This window comes from Nannospalax galili, unplaced genomic scaffold (assembly GCF_000622305.1).
Source record: "Nannospalax galili isolate Female #2095 unplaced genomic scaffold, S.galili_v1.0 scaffold563, whole genome shotgun sequence".
Classification (NCBI taxonomy): domain Eukaryota; kingdom Metazoa; phylum Chordata; class Mammalia; order Rodentia; family Spalacidae; genus Nannospalax; species Nannospalax galili.
In genome coordinates, this window is record NW_008350459.1 from 1,419,805 (window position 1) to 1,432,304 (window position 12,500).

Genomic DNA, 12,500 nt, shown 5'->3' on the forward strand with positions numbered 1-12,500 from the left:
ATGGGTGTTGTCCTAGTTTGCCTCTCAATTGCTGTGACAAAACATTCTGACCAATACCAACTTGGGGAGGAAAGGGGTTATTTGTCTTACATCTGCTGGGTCATAGCTCATCAGGGGGCCCAAGGTCAGAACTCAGGGCAGGAACCTGGAGGCAGGAGCTGGAGGAATGCTGCTTACTGGCTTGCTCCCCAGCCCCTGCTCAGCCTGTTTTCTTATGCAACACAGGCCCACCTGCCCAGGGGTGGCATCACCTACAGTGGGCTGGGCTCTCCCACATCACTCAGCAATCAAGAAGGTGCCCCATGGACATGGCCACAGGCCAGTCCAATGAAGGCAATTCCCCAATTGAGGTTCCCTCAACCCAGGTGTGTCAAGTTGACGCTAATGGTATCCAGCACAGGTGTCATCAAGGAAAGGCTCTTGGAATAGGTAGGATGGCTCCTTGTGTTCTGAAGGTATGTAACGTCCTGCTTCTTTTTTTTGTGTACTTCTTGATGCCTTTTAAATGTAGATTCAAGGGTTTTGTATTCTCAAAATTCTCTTGGAAAAAAAAGCCTCTAGTTATTTAGGTCCATATTTATTAGGAATTCTATTTATTTTGGTATATTTTTGAGTATGTATTTTTCTTATGGCAAAGGTTTTCCAAAAAGTACAAGTTATCTGTTTAGCTGTCCATAATAATAGAGAGATTGTTTTTTCTTCTATAGGTTCTTAAAATTTCTTATTACATTGATTTATTACATGTGTGGAGGTCAGAGGACAACTTATGGGAGTCAGTTCTCTCCTTCCACCATATGTCCTATGAACTGAACTGTGGTTCTGTCTTGGTAGCAAGCACTTTTACCCACTAAACCATCTCACTGGCCCTTCTCTGGGGATTTGAAAGAATCTTTTGTAGTTTTCTTTTTAAAATCAACAGAAAGACATCTTGGAATTAAAGCATCACCCATGTTTTTAATGAAAATTCCAAATGACTAGGTATAATTTTCTTGAAGTTGAAGTCTCCTCTAATGCTAACCCTAAAACAAGACCTTCTCAGGTAGATTTTGTTTTGCTCTAAATGTGTAATTTCTGAAGACATCAGATTTGAGGAGTCTGTACCAATCAGGTTGGCTTTGTTGTGGAAATCATACATAATTTTATGGCTAGGATTTAAAAAAGAAAACAAAAACAACAACCCACATTTTCTCAACTGGAAAACAAAAGTCAGAGTTCAGGATAATCATTCTGCCTCTTTAAACTTTTGTTCCAAGAGCTGTAAGTTTATTTGAAGAGAAACCTGGAAAACTAGCCCAAGTAAAGGAAAAAAAAATCCAAAAATAAAAAACAAAAATGCTTTTCTGTGACCTGCAGAAGAAACAGAGGACCTCAGAGAACAGAGTAGGAGGCCTCAGCATTAGCACGTACTGCACGTAGAGCATTGTTTGGAGACAATTTGGATGTTTAGGAGACATGATGATCAGCTAGGCATCAGCATGAGTGGGCTCATGTTTTGGCCGAACTTGACTTTGTTATATGACCTAAATTAGGTGATGCTGACTTATGCAGGGAAAAGCTAGCCATGGGTGTTTCTTGGGGGCTATAAAAAAGAGTGCATACTTATTTTTGTCATGTTTGCATATTCTTGATTCTCATTTGCATTATGCTTGCATATTCTTGGTTCCTGGTTCACTCATTATTTGAGAGTACAGTTGGGTTATTTTAATGATGGGAGTTCTGAATTTTTCTCTCCTCACTTGTTTTCAATAATAATTAGTCTATCATACAACATATCTAAGACAGGTAGCTAAGGCAAAAAGGTCAAGCATTTTACCTGGAAGTCCCTCAGTGCAGGTTCATCCACCAGAGTCTATTCAGCCCATCCAGAGATCTTAAGGAAGGTCTAATCTCCCTCTCCCAGCAGCAATCAGCTTCTCAGGCTAGGGCCGGCAGCCACTCATTTCCCTTGCACCACATTGGGTCCTTGTCTGATTGAGTTGATATGGGTCTTGTGCTCAAGGCCACCCTTGCCACAAGTTCACATGAAGAAGCTTCTAGTGGCCTGAAAGCCTCTGTTTCCCCATGTTCATGGATCATGTCACAGTGGGCAGGTCTGGAGTAAGTGAGTAGTTCAGAGGTCTGGGGCACAAAGAGCAAAAGCGGGCCTGTGCCCAAGGCTAGAAGGGGAATAGGGTGTGGGGTTGGGGGATGATTTTTATTTTAAAAAATTATTTATTTTTATTTTTTTATGTGTATGAGTAGTTTGCCTGCATGTATGTAAGTTCACCATGTGTGTGCAATGCTCGAAGAGGCCAGAAGAAGGCATTGTATCCCCTAGAACTAGAGTTACAGACAGTTGGTAGCTGCCATGTAAGTGCTGGGAACAGAACCCAGGTCCTCTGAAAGAGCAGCTAGTGTTCTTCACTGCTGAGTCATCTCTCCAGCTCCCAAATGTAAATTTTTAAGGGACAGAATATTTGGATGAAGCTGTAAATTTAGGAAAGCCAAAGCAAACCAACCCAAACAGAAAGAGTTAATATTTTGACTAGGAGATTTAACTGGTAAAGTTTGACTTAACTGGTAAAATGTGATCTGACTTAAACAAAGTGTTTTTAGTTTTCTCTGAACAAACATCTTACATAAACACAAATGGTGATAGGAGGCATAGATATAACTTGGGCCACAATATTTTCCAATGTAGTACACCAGCCAGTTGGTAGGGTGCACAGGCGAGAGGGTGAATGAGAACAGGCTGATATTTCTACATGGTACAGGGCTCCAAACAACACGTTATATGAGGAAGCTACTTTACTGAAAGCTACACTGGAATGCTCAGTATGCATCCAGGGGGCCTCATTTTCTTGCAATAACGTCTGTAAGATTTCTGTCTCTGTACATTTAAGTGATGGTGTTGGCTCCATATTGTGGCTGGCAGATTTTACAGATGTGGCTTTGGTAGCAGACAGGCACCAGTGCCAGCATGCTGGTGAAGCAGCCATGTAGCCACAGGTCCTTTTAGCAGCTACCAGGTTTTCTAAAAGCAGTCAAATCCAATTGGTGTTAAGTACCCTGCACCTGGTGTTACTGGGAATTCTGTCTTTTTAAAGACTAATTCTTCATGTAGTCTGTTTTTGTTTTAAATAACAAAAATCTTACCCATTCTTAGAAAAAGTAGCAATGGTAAGTGGAGGGGTTCTGAAATTTACTATTGACTGGAAATTTAATATTGTCTTAGAATGTGGGGCATGTCAGTCCATGACACTTTCAACAGCAGTATCTGGAAGTGTTGTTTTCTCGTAGTTTACTTACTAATTTTGAATATGATCATATTGATACTGCAACTGTCTCCAAGTCTCCCTATGTGCATAGGATTTTCTGCCAGACTTTCACCAGGATAATAAAAATGAGTGCTTTAAATTGAAAAGATGTAGAAAAAGCATATTCTCTTCAATTTCTGTACAAGATGTCAAATTCAATGCGATGGAAGTAACTGGGTAAAGGCACTTGCCATGTAAGCCTGACGACTTGATTTGCTGCTGGGAAAAAGTAAAGGTAAAAGCGAGAACTGATTCCACAAAGTTGTCCTTTGCCCTCCAAACCTATGCAGTGCCCCCCCATATCGTGCACACGTATCATGTGTGCACATGTGCATGTGTATGCACACAAAGACACATGCATAGAATTATTAAAAATGCTGTTGCCAATATGTAGTACTTGTTTTTAAATATTTTCTGCATTTTTCTCCTTTACACAGTAGATACCGTTTTCCTGTATTTATTTACAACCACAAAATTTTCTTGAGGGTTCTGGATAGTATGCTGCTTCCTTTTTAGATTTTTCTACTCTTTCTTTTAAAGGATTAAAAAAAAGTGGACTAGTATCTGTTGAGTTAAGCCTTTTCCAGAGTTATCAGGCCTTAAGACCGACAGATAATAAAATACTTCATCTTGATGCAACTGGAGTGTGTCTCTCTCCTTTAATTTCAGTCATGGTTCTTTTAAAAGAGCCAAAACATGGTGACACACACCTTTAATCCTATCACTCAGGAGACAGAGGCAGGTGGATCTCTATGAGATCGAAGTCAGCCTGGTTTAAGGCTACAGGAAGATTCTGTCTTGAAAGACAAAAAAACAAACAAAAAACCCCCCAAACAAAAAAAAACCCAAGAACCAAACCCACTAAAGTAATCAACTCTAACAAAGAACATGCTGTAAGTTTCATTGGCTCCTTGTAGCCTGAGATTCACCCTACAGAGACACAATTTCAGTTGTTAACATGTTTGCTCTACTAATGTCATAGTCACTGTGTGACTTCTTCAATTATTGACATGCTGTAAGTTTGGGATTAGGATCTCCCACTGAAATTATCCAAACCACATTGGTTTGGATTGCTAACCATTGAGACCCGGGCAATTTTGTTATATGTAAAAGAGTTGGGAAAATTACGCTAATGGGACATTATTCTCAAAATTGGTTATTTATTTAATGGGTTGACTTGTAACCACCAGTACCATCACTTTGGGTACAAACTATTGCCAACAGTGCTTGTTGATTAAACATATAAAGTTACCTAGATGAGATGAAAGGTTGGCAAGACTTTAACAGCGTGGGATTTCTAGACTGCCATTCTGGGTATAAACATGGAACCCCACAGTTAACTTTCCAAACTTCAGCTTTTCTCTTCCCTGTCTTCGAATCTGCCCACCTTCCCTCTTGCAGACCTGTTCTTAGAATTCATTGTGTTTTCTCAGTGACACAGCAGTGGAATGAACAGACTGTTCTACCCAGACCACATCAGTTAGGGTGGTGCAGCACGAGACATTGGGAAGAGTCCGCGATGGCGGGAAGATGGGGAAACCAGAAATGCTCACGTGGTCAGGGAGGACCTTCAGGGACTATGGAGCAAATAGGGAACGAAATTTCAAATCAAGAGAGTCCACGGATATAAACATGTGCATTTGAGAGATGACTTGAAAAAGAAAGTTGAAATTATCTTTAATAAAGAAAAGGCTACCTGTAATTTCGCAAGTCTAGAAAGAGAAATATATCAGTACCTCACCTGCTAAGCTTCCCACTGTTTGCTAGAAGTTTTACTGTTAAATCAGTTATTGGAGAAAACATAAAAATGTATCTGTCCATCATATGCCATTCTTTGGTTTGGTAAAAAGTTCAAAATAGGATGTTTCCTCTCTCCAGATTTTGGCCTATGAAGTAAGATTTATAAGACAAAGAACAACTGAATAGAATGATTGTTCCCCTCTAAAATGTCTAATTATTTAGGTCAAATTTGCTTGATATTTTTCAGGCAAGCTAGTGTCTGTGTGGGCAGTTGGTTTTCACCAACATTACAGTTGCCAAGTCTGATTTCAGTCTTTAGTCCTTAACTTATTCGACCTGAAGGCCCCAGTGGGTTACCCCTACCACCCTGAGACATTCCTTCCTTCCTCATGGCGGCTCCTTCTTAGTCTTCAGTGCCACAGTCCACAAGAGTGAGCTTCCTGGGGTCAAGCCCTTTTTCTTTTTCTCTCCTGGTGTTGTTCACATCTGGTGTCTGAGCTTCAAACAACATATATGGCTCACTCATGTCCAGAACCCTAGGTGTGTCCATCCAACTGCTCTCTTCACATCTTCCCCTGAATGTCCAAAGTTTTCTTATCCTTCACATCTCTAAAAACAAATTCTTAGTCTCTCTTGGAAGGCCTCCATCTCACAAGGGCCCCATCTTGATTTATGGTAGGCCCTTTCTTCCAGGTCTTAGGTCACAACTTGTGGTGATAATTCTTAGCACCTCTCATCTGTACTGCTCAATTAGACATCAGAGAAGCCTGCTGGCTTTACGGTAAAAAGGCATCTAGAAGGTAGCTACCTCCTGACACTGTCATCCCCCCAGACTGATTGTAGGCTCCATCATATGCTTCCTGGCACCTCAGAGCTGGTCTCCCTGATTCTTTCCTTCCTGTCCATAGGCTGTCATGGTAAAAAGGCATCTAGAAGGTAGCTACCTCCTGACACTGTCATCCCCCGAGACTGATTGTAGGCTCCATCATATGCTTCCTGGCACCTCAGAGCTGGTCTCCCTGATTCTTTCCTTCCTGTCCATAGGCTGTCAGCTCTAGAATGTGAAAATGGAAGTCAGGTGGTATTCTGTCCGTCTGTCATCCATCCTTCCGTCCCTCCCTTCCTCCCTCCCTCGCTCCCTCCCTCCCTCCTTGCCTCTTCCTTCACACATGGTCTTTGCTTTATAACTCAGGCTGGTCTTAAACTCACACTCTTTCCTTGCTGCAGGTACAGGAATTGCAGGTATGGACCACTGCATCTGATTTCCCTTGGACTTCCTGCTGACTTGTGCTCCCTTTGCCACAGGGCACTGGTCTCCTTGGTGCTGCTTGGATGTGACAGGCACATCTCTGATCCAGAACTTTGACATTTGCTCTTTTCCCAAACACACCCCTTACTCCTTTCTTTCAGGTGATGATTCAAAGTTCACCTCAGTCACCTTAACTGAAGTGGCAACTTTCTTCATCTCTCCCACATATACTCACTTCAATTCCCACTGTATTTTATGTTTTCCTTTTTGCCACCTTCTAGCCTATTATGTTTTTTACTTGTCTGTTTTGCTACAGTTAATGTGAGGTCTATAAGTGCCCTTAACTTTGTCTAATTCTATATCCCCAATATTTAGGACAGAACGTGGCACATAGTAGGCATTCAATTTATGTTTATTAACGAGTCAAGAACGACAAATTTTACTTGCTTCGCATAAATTAAGTAGTGTATTATATCACTATTTGATTGGATGAGAAGGGAAGAATGTGTGTGGGGGATGCAGTGGGAATGTAGGCCTTTTGAGAAGCCTTACATCCAGGTTAAGGCTCACCTTAGTCCTTCCTAGGCTCCTTACTGAGTGGGTGCCATCATCTTCTCCTCAAATTGATACTCTTGCACAAACCTTTTGTTAGTATGGAGGCTTCATAAATACTCCGTATTCAAAATCATTTAAAATTCAAAAGCAAGACTGTATCATTTTAACTCTGACCTTACAAGACTCCGAATTTTATGACTGTTTGGAGGAAACGTGGAAAGGTTGACTATGTTTGCTGGCTGCGATAGTTTATTACTCATCTCTATAAAGAGGCTTTTAAGGACATACTAAAAAGTTTCCATCTCTCTTGTTTCTTACTTTCCTTCTCTTCTTCCTTCCTTGTGCCCCAAAGGGTCCAAAGCAAGACCCCTGCGAGTCTGGAGGAAGTGTGTTAGAGGCCCAGCGAGCTGACCCAGAGCTGGCCTCAATCTTTAGGTCCCACCGCTCCAATGACTGCGGGGAAAGAGAGCGCATGCACGCTTATCAACACCAAGATCTAGGCTGCTGTTGGATTCAGACCTAGTCTGGTCTCATGTAGACAGTTCACTTGTCTGTACCTTTGTTTCCTCATCTCCATCAAGAGAGAAGATGAAGAGCACACATGCAGTAGCAAAGATACCGCGGGATGTGGAGTGGGAAAACCGGGACTGCAGGTCGCTGTCCAGAAAACTTGAGCTGCCAGTGACCTCACCATTTCCTGTAATAAGGCAGTGGATTGCCCTTGAGGAACCTGTTAAAGCGTGCCTCTTCTAAACAGAGGCTGTTTCTAGGGCTCCATGTGGAGCAGCATTTTTCCACGACTGCACCCCCAAACAAGGTTGTCTATAAACATTTCCATGGCTTATAATCTGAAGAGCTGTGAAGTCCAGCAGGCTCTGGAATCCCCTGGAGTATTGCGTGTTTAATGTCATCTACACTCCCCGTAGTCTTACATCTGGACTATTTAGCATTCTTTAGAGACACCTGTGTGCTAGAAATTTAGTAGGAATTCATGTGCAATTTTCTTAGTTGTGGGATGGCATGTTTAATAGAAGCAGCTAAATGCAAACATTTTTTATTATTACCAATGTCTCAGAGAGCTCTCTTTCATCACTAGTCAAGTTAAAATATGTCTGTTGCCTCCATTCTTTTTTGATGCATTTATTTAACAGTCTTCAACCAGTTTGTTCTTTATACACAGTTCCATCATGCTTTAAGAGAAACAACCACAGTGACACAGTTAGAATTAGAAAACTGCAGCATGTTTGAGCTCTAGAGGATGTTAGAGAGCACCTTGCCTAATCACTTATCTTCCAGAAGAAAAAAGCAAGGATGATGATGGGTGGTGACTCACTCAAGTTCCCACACTGAATTTCTGGCAGAGTTTGGCATTTAAAACTGCCTCTTGTAATCGCTTGTGAGTATTCTTGTCATCAGAGTGAGTTAAAATGAAAATTACCATAAACCTGGGAGCAACAGCAACAGCCGTTAACAACGATAACAAATTCGTCAGAATATACTATGTGGTCCAGAAAGCCGGAAATGTATTCCTGTGATTTCCACTGTACACATAGTGGCCTTCTGATAATGTTAACATTGCATTTCTTTGTAAAATCTATATTAAAATTTTAATTTATTTTCATTTTGCATGTATGAATGTTTTGTCTGCATGTATGTAAGTACACCACATGTGTGCAATGCCTGTGGAGGTCAGAAGAAGGTGTTGGATCCTTTGGAACTGGAGTTAAAGAGGGTTGCTAGCTGCCATGTGGATGCTGGACACGAAACCCAAGTCCTTTTGAAGAACAGCCAGCAATCTTAGCTGCTGAACAGTCTCTCCAGTCTCTGTTTCTTGTTTTAAAAAATATTTATTGGGGGATGGAGAGATGGCTCAGCAGTTAAGAACACTGGTTTTTCTTACAGAAAACCTAGGTTCGAATCCTAGCACCCACATGGCAGCTAACAACTGACCATAACTCCAGTCCTAGGGGATCCGACAGCCTCTTCTGACCTCTGCAGGCATTGCATGACTTGAGTGCACTTACCTCCATGCAGGCAGTACATGCATACATATAAAAATAATAAATGAAATAAAATAAGTTTTAAAAATATTTATTTTTGTTATTACGTGTGTGTGAATGTTTATGCATGGAAATGCCAGAGCATGTGTGTGGAAGTCAGAGGACAACTTTATGGAACTGGTTCTCTTCTTTCACCTTTACATGGTTTCCTGGGCTAGAACCCAGGTTGCTGGGCTTGTGTGACAAGCACCTTCACCTGCTGTGCCATCTTGCTGGCCTCCATTGTGTCCCTGTTAGATTATTTTTACGGTGGTTAAAATGTTCAAACAATTGAAGTCATGCTAAGGTTTCCTCATCCTTTCCTCTGCCCTGTCCAGCCATGGCTCTTCATGGTGTAGAATGCTACCTGTTGGCTCATGTCCACTCAACAGAGATCTAGGGATGCATTTCATGTTTTATTACAATGGTACAACCCTGTGCTTACATTTTATGAACATTTTTGCTGATATAAATCCAGTGACACTGGGGCTAGAGAGATGGCTCAGTGGTTAACAGCACTGGCTGCTCTCACAGAGGATCTGGGTTTGGTTCCCAGCACCCACATGGTGGCTCACAACTGGCTGTAACTCCAATGCCAGGGGATCCAATGCCCTCTTCTTGTCTCCATGAGTACTGCATACCTGTGATGCACTTAACATACATGTTTGCAGAACACCAATATGCATAAAATAAAAATAAACAAATTTAAATCAGGAGTGCACTGTTTTTGCTTATTAGCATTGGAGCCTCTCTTTATCAGCACTTGACAGGCTTGATGGAATTTGGGATGCTGTTAAGTCAGTAAAAGCTTATTCAAATATGTCTACATCTTTGCATAGTTTACTAATGGAAGAGAATGTGTCAGGTGTGTGAGCAAATTGACCAGGGGTCACCAGACATGAAAATGCAGATAAGATCAGCTCAAGCCTCCATCTGTGAAGACTCCCTCCCTAGCTCCTCCTCCACCCCTCCCCCCCTTAAACATTTTCCCCCCAGGATTTTTGTTTTCTCAGGGGTTTCTTGGGCTCTCATCTCTTCTTCCTAAGAGAATCTCTGTCAGGTTGCTTTTCTCTCCTGTGGGTTTTGAGGTCCACACTGGGTAAGCTCAGATTTCCACAGAAGACCTCCAAAGGAGACACTGCTGTTAGCAGCCGACTGTCCCAAAGAGATTTACATCACAGCACAGGGACCCAGAACTACACTGTTAAGCATTCTTCTGCCTAAGTCCATTGTCCAACTCAGATTCTGGTGTTCTGTCTGCAGCCGCCCTCCTCCACCCGGAGAGCCATCCTAACTCTACAGTGTTTTTATTGTCCTATGGGAACTTTTTGTCTCATAGCTTGTTCTGTTTGTGCCTTCTAGAATAGAATACAGCAAATGTAATATTCCCAGGTAGGTTTCTTCCTGCTTAGGCTTCTCAGTGTTCTCTCATGAGACACTTTCTCCAAGTCCTTCTGGGTTGGTTACTACCTCCTACACTGTCCCCTCCCCTCAGGACTGTAGACTGTAGACTTGCTTCATATACCCATTCAACAGACTATTGAAAGACCTAATCGAGACCTCTGTGTGAAACCACAAGCTCTTCACACTGCTGATGTCAACGTGTTCAGAAAATAATGAGTTCATCAAACTTCACCGAGGCTTATCATTGAACTATTAGAGACTGTTCATGTATATCTATCTTGCATGCACATTTCATGCATTTATGGTTGAGGATATTTCTTTCTAGAACATACATAGACACAGTTCTCTCCCAGCATGTATTTCTTTCTACTTTTGAGGAATAGTGACTGAGCCAGATGTAGTCAAACATTTTATTTATTGATTTATTATTTATCTATTTAATGTGTATTAGTGTTATACCTGAGTGTATGTCAGTGCACCCATGTTGTGCAATGTCTGTGGAGGCCAGAAGAGGTTGTCAGACCCCTGGAACTGGAATTACAGATGGATGGTTGTTGGCCACCAAATGGGTGCTGGGATTTGAACCCGGGTCTTCTGCAAGAATACCCAGTGCTCTTACCACTGAACCATCTCTCCAGCCCTTCCAAACATTTCTTAACATTTCCAACACTATTTTTTCTCACTGCTAACTGTTGACATGAACATGTAGGTAAAAAATTCAAAAAGTTGAGATAGTATCTTTTTGGTTGTGACTTAGGTATTCATTTTAATGTCCATTTTTTATTTTTTAAAAGACGTTATTCTTAGGTATTAAATATTTAACTAAAACACAGTGATATTTCCATGGGGTAATTTAAGCCAATCATGCACAGCAATGAGCAGCTTATTTTCCTAGGCTTTCTCTGTCACTCCGGTTCCCAACCCTTTGTACAGAAAATCATACCCTTAGAACAAGATTCTGTGACATATTTCTATTGTATTCCTCCTTGGGGAAGTGTTCAAATCTCCACTTCTCTCCTCAGCTTCTGGGACTGTGAGCAAAGATCATCACATAGTTTCTTCATCCTTAAAGTGGTATAATAACAGAACACATCCCTGTAGGCTGATGCAGTGATTGTGTGAACCAGTCAGCACAAAACCGTCCACACAGAGCAGCAATAAATGTTGCCTGTTACAATTATTTTATTCCCAGCTCAACCGCTTATGGTGACCTTAAGAAAATTAGTTTAAGATAACTGAATTTCAGTCATCTCTTCTCAGTTGTTTCTTAAGGAAGAACTTGAATTCCATCAGTGGTTCTCAAACTCAAATGCAGATACAAACTATCTGGAAGGTGTGTTAAGATGCTGATTCTGGGCCCGCCCTCAGTTTCTAATTCATTAACTCGGGTGGGGTCCAAGAATTTGTATTTCTAACGAGTTTCCAGGTAAAGCTGATGTTACGGATCTGAAAGTCATGTTTGTTGAATCCTTATTTTACACTCAATGAAGCAGTAGCTGTCCATCTTGGCTGTTCTGGTGACTCTGGAGAGTTAAAATCTCAATGCCCAGGCAGTGTCACAGCCCAGTAAACTCACACCCTGCAGTGGAAACCAGACTTTAGCGAGTTTTAAAGTTTTCCAGATGTTTCCAAAGAGCAACCAAAACGGATAGAAACTTATAAAGTCTTGTTTCGGTTAAAAAAAAAAAAAGCTATGCTTCTAACGTAAATGAAATAGCAATGGATTTATTAAAAATGTTATCACCTACCCATTTGTGCATAGACTTATCCCATGAGAAACACAGACTTCTTTACTAAGATATATATGTATTTTTAGCTCATCCATCAAATACTTGTTGTGTGCTTGTAGTCAGAGAGCATAGTACCCACACTGCTGTAAATTAGGGTTTTATAGGTCACCTACTCAAATAACTGACATGTTATTTGATTGCTACAGTGTGTGGAGATGTGTTTCTTTGTATCCCAGAGGGTTTCCATGACCTTAAAAGGGTCTCCTTAGGCCCTGGTTCTTCCACTTACAAATCTTGTGATCTTGGATGAGTTTTTTTCACTTTTCTAAGTGACAGGTTTCTCTGTAAAATGGTGATAATTATTACATAATTATAACAGGTTGTTGGTTGTAGGGTTTTGAGACTCCTGGGATAAAATTATTTTATGTAATTAGCACTCAGAGTTTACTATTAACAATATAGAGTCTATAAATTTAAAAATGTAAAC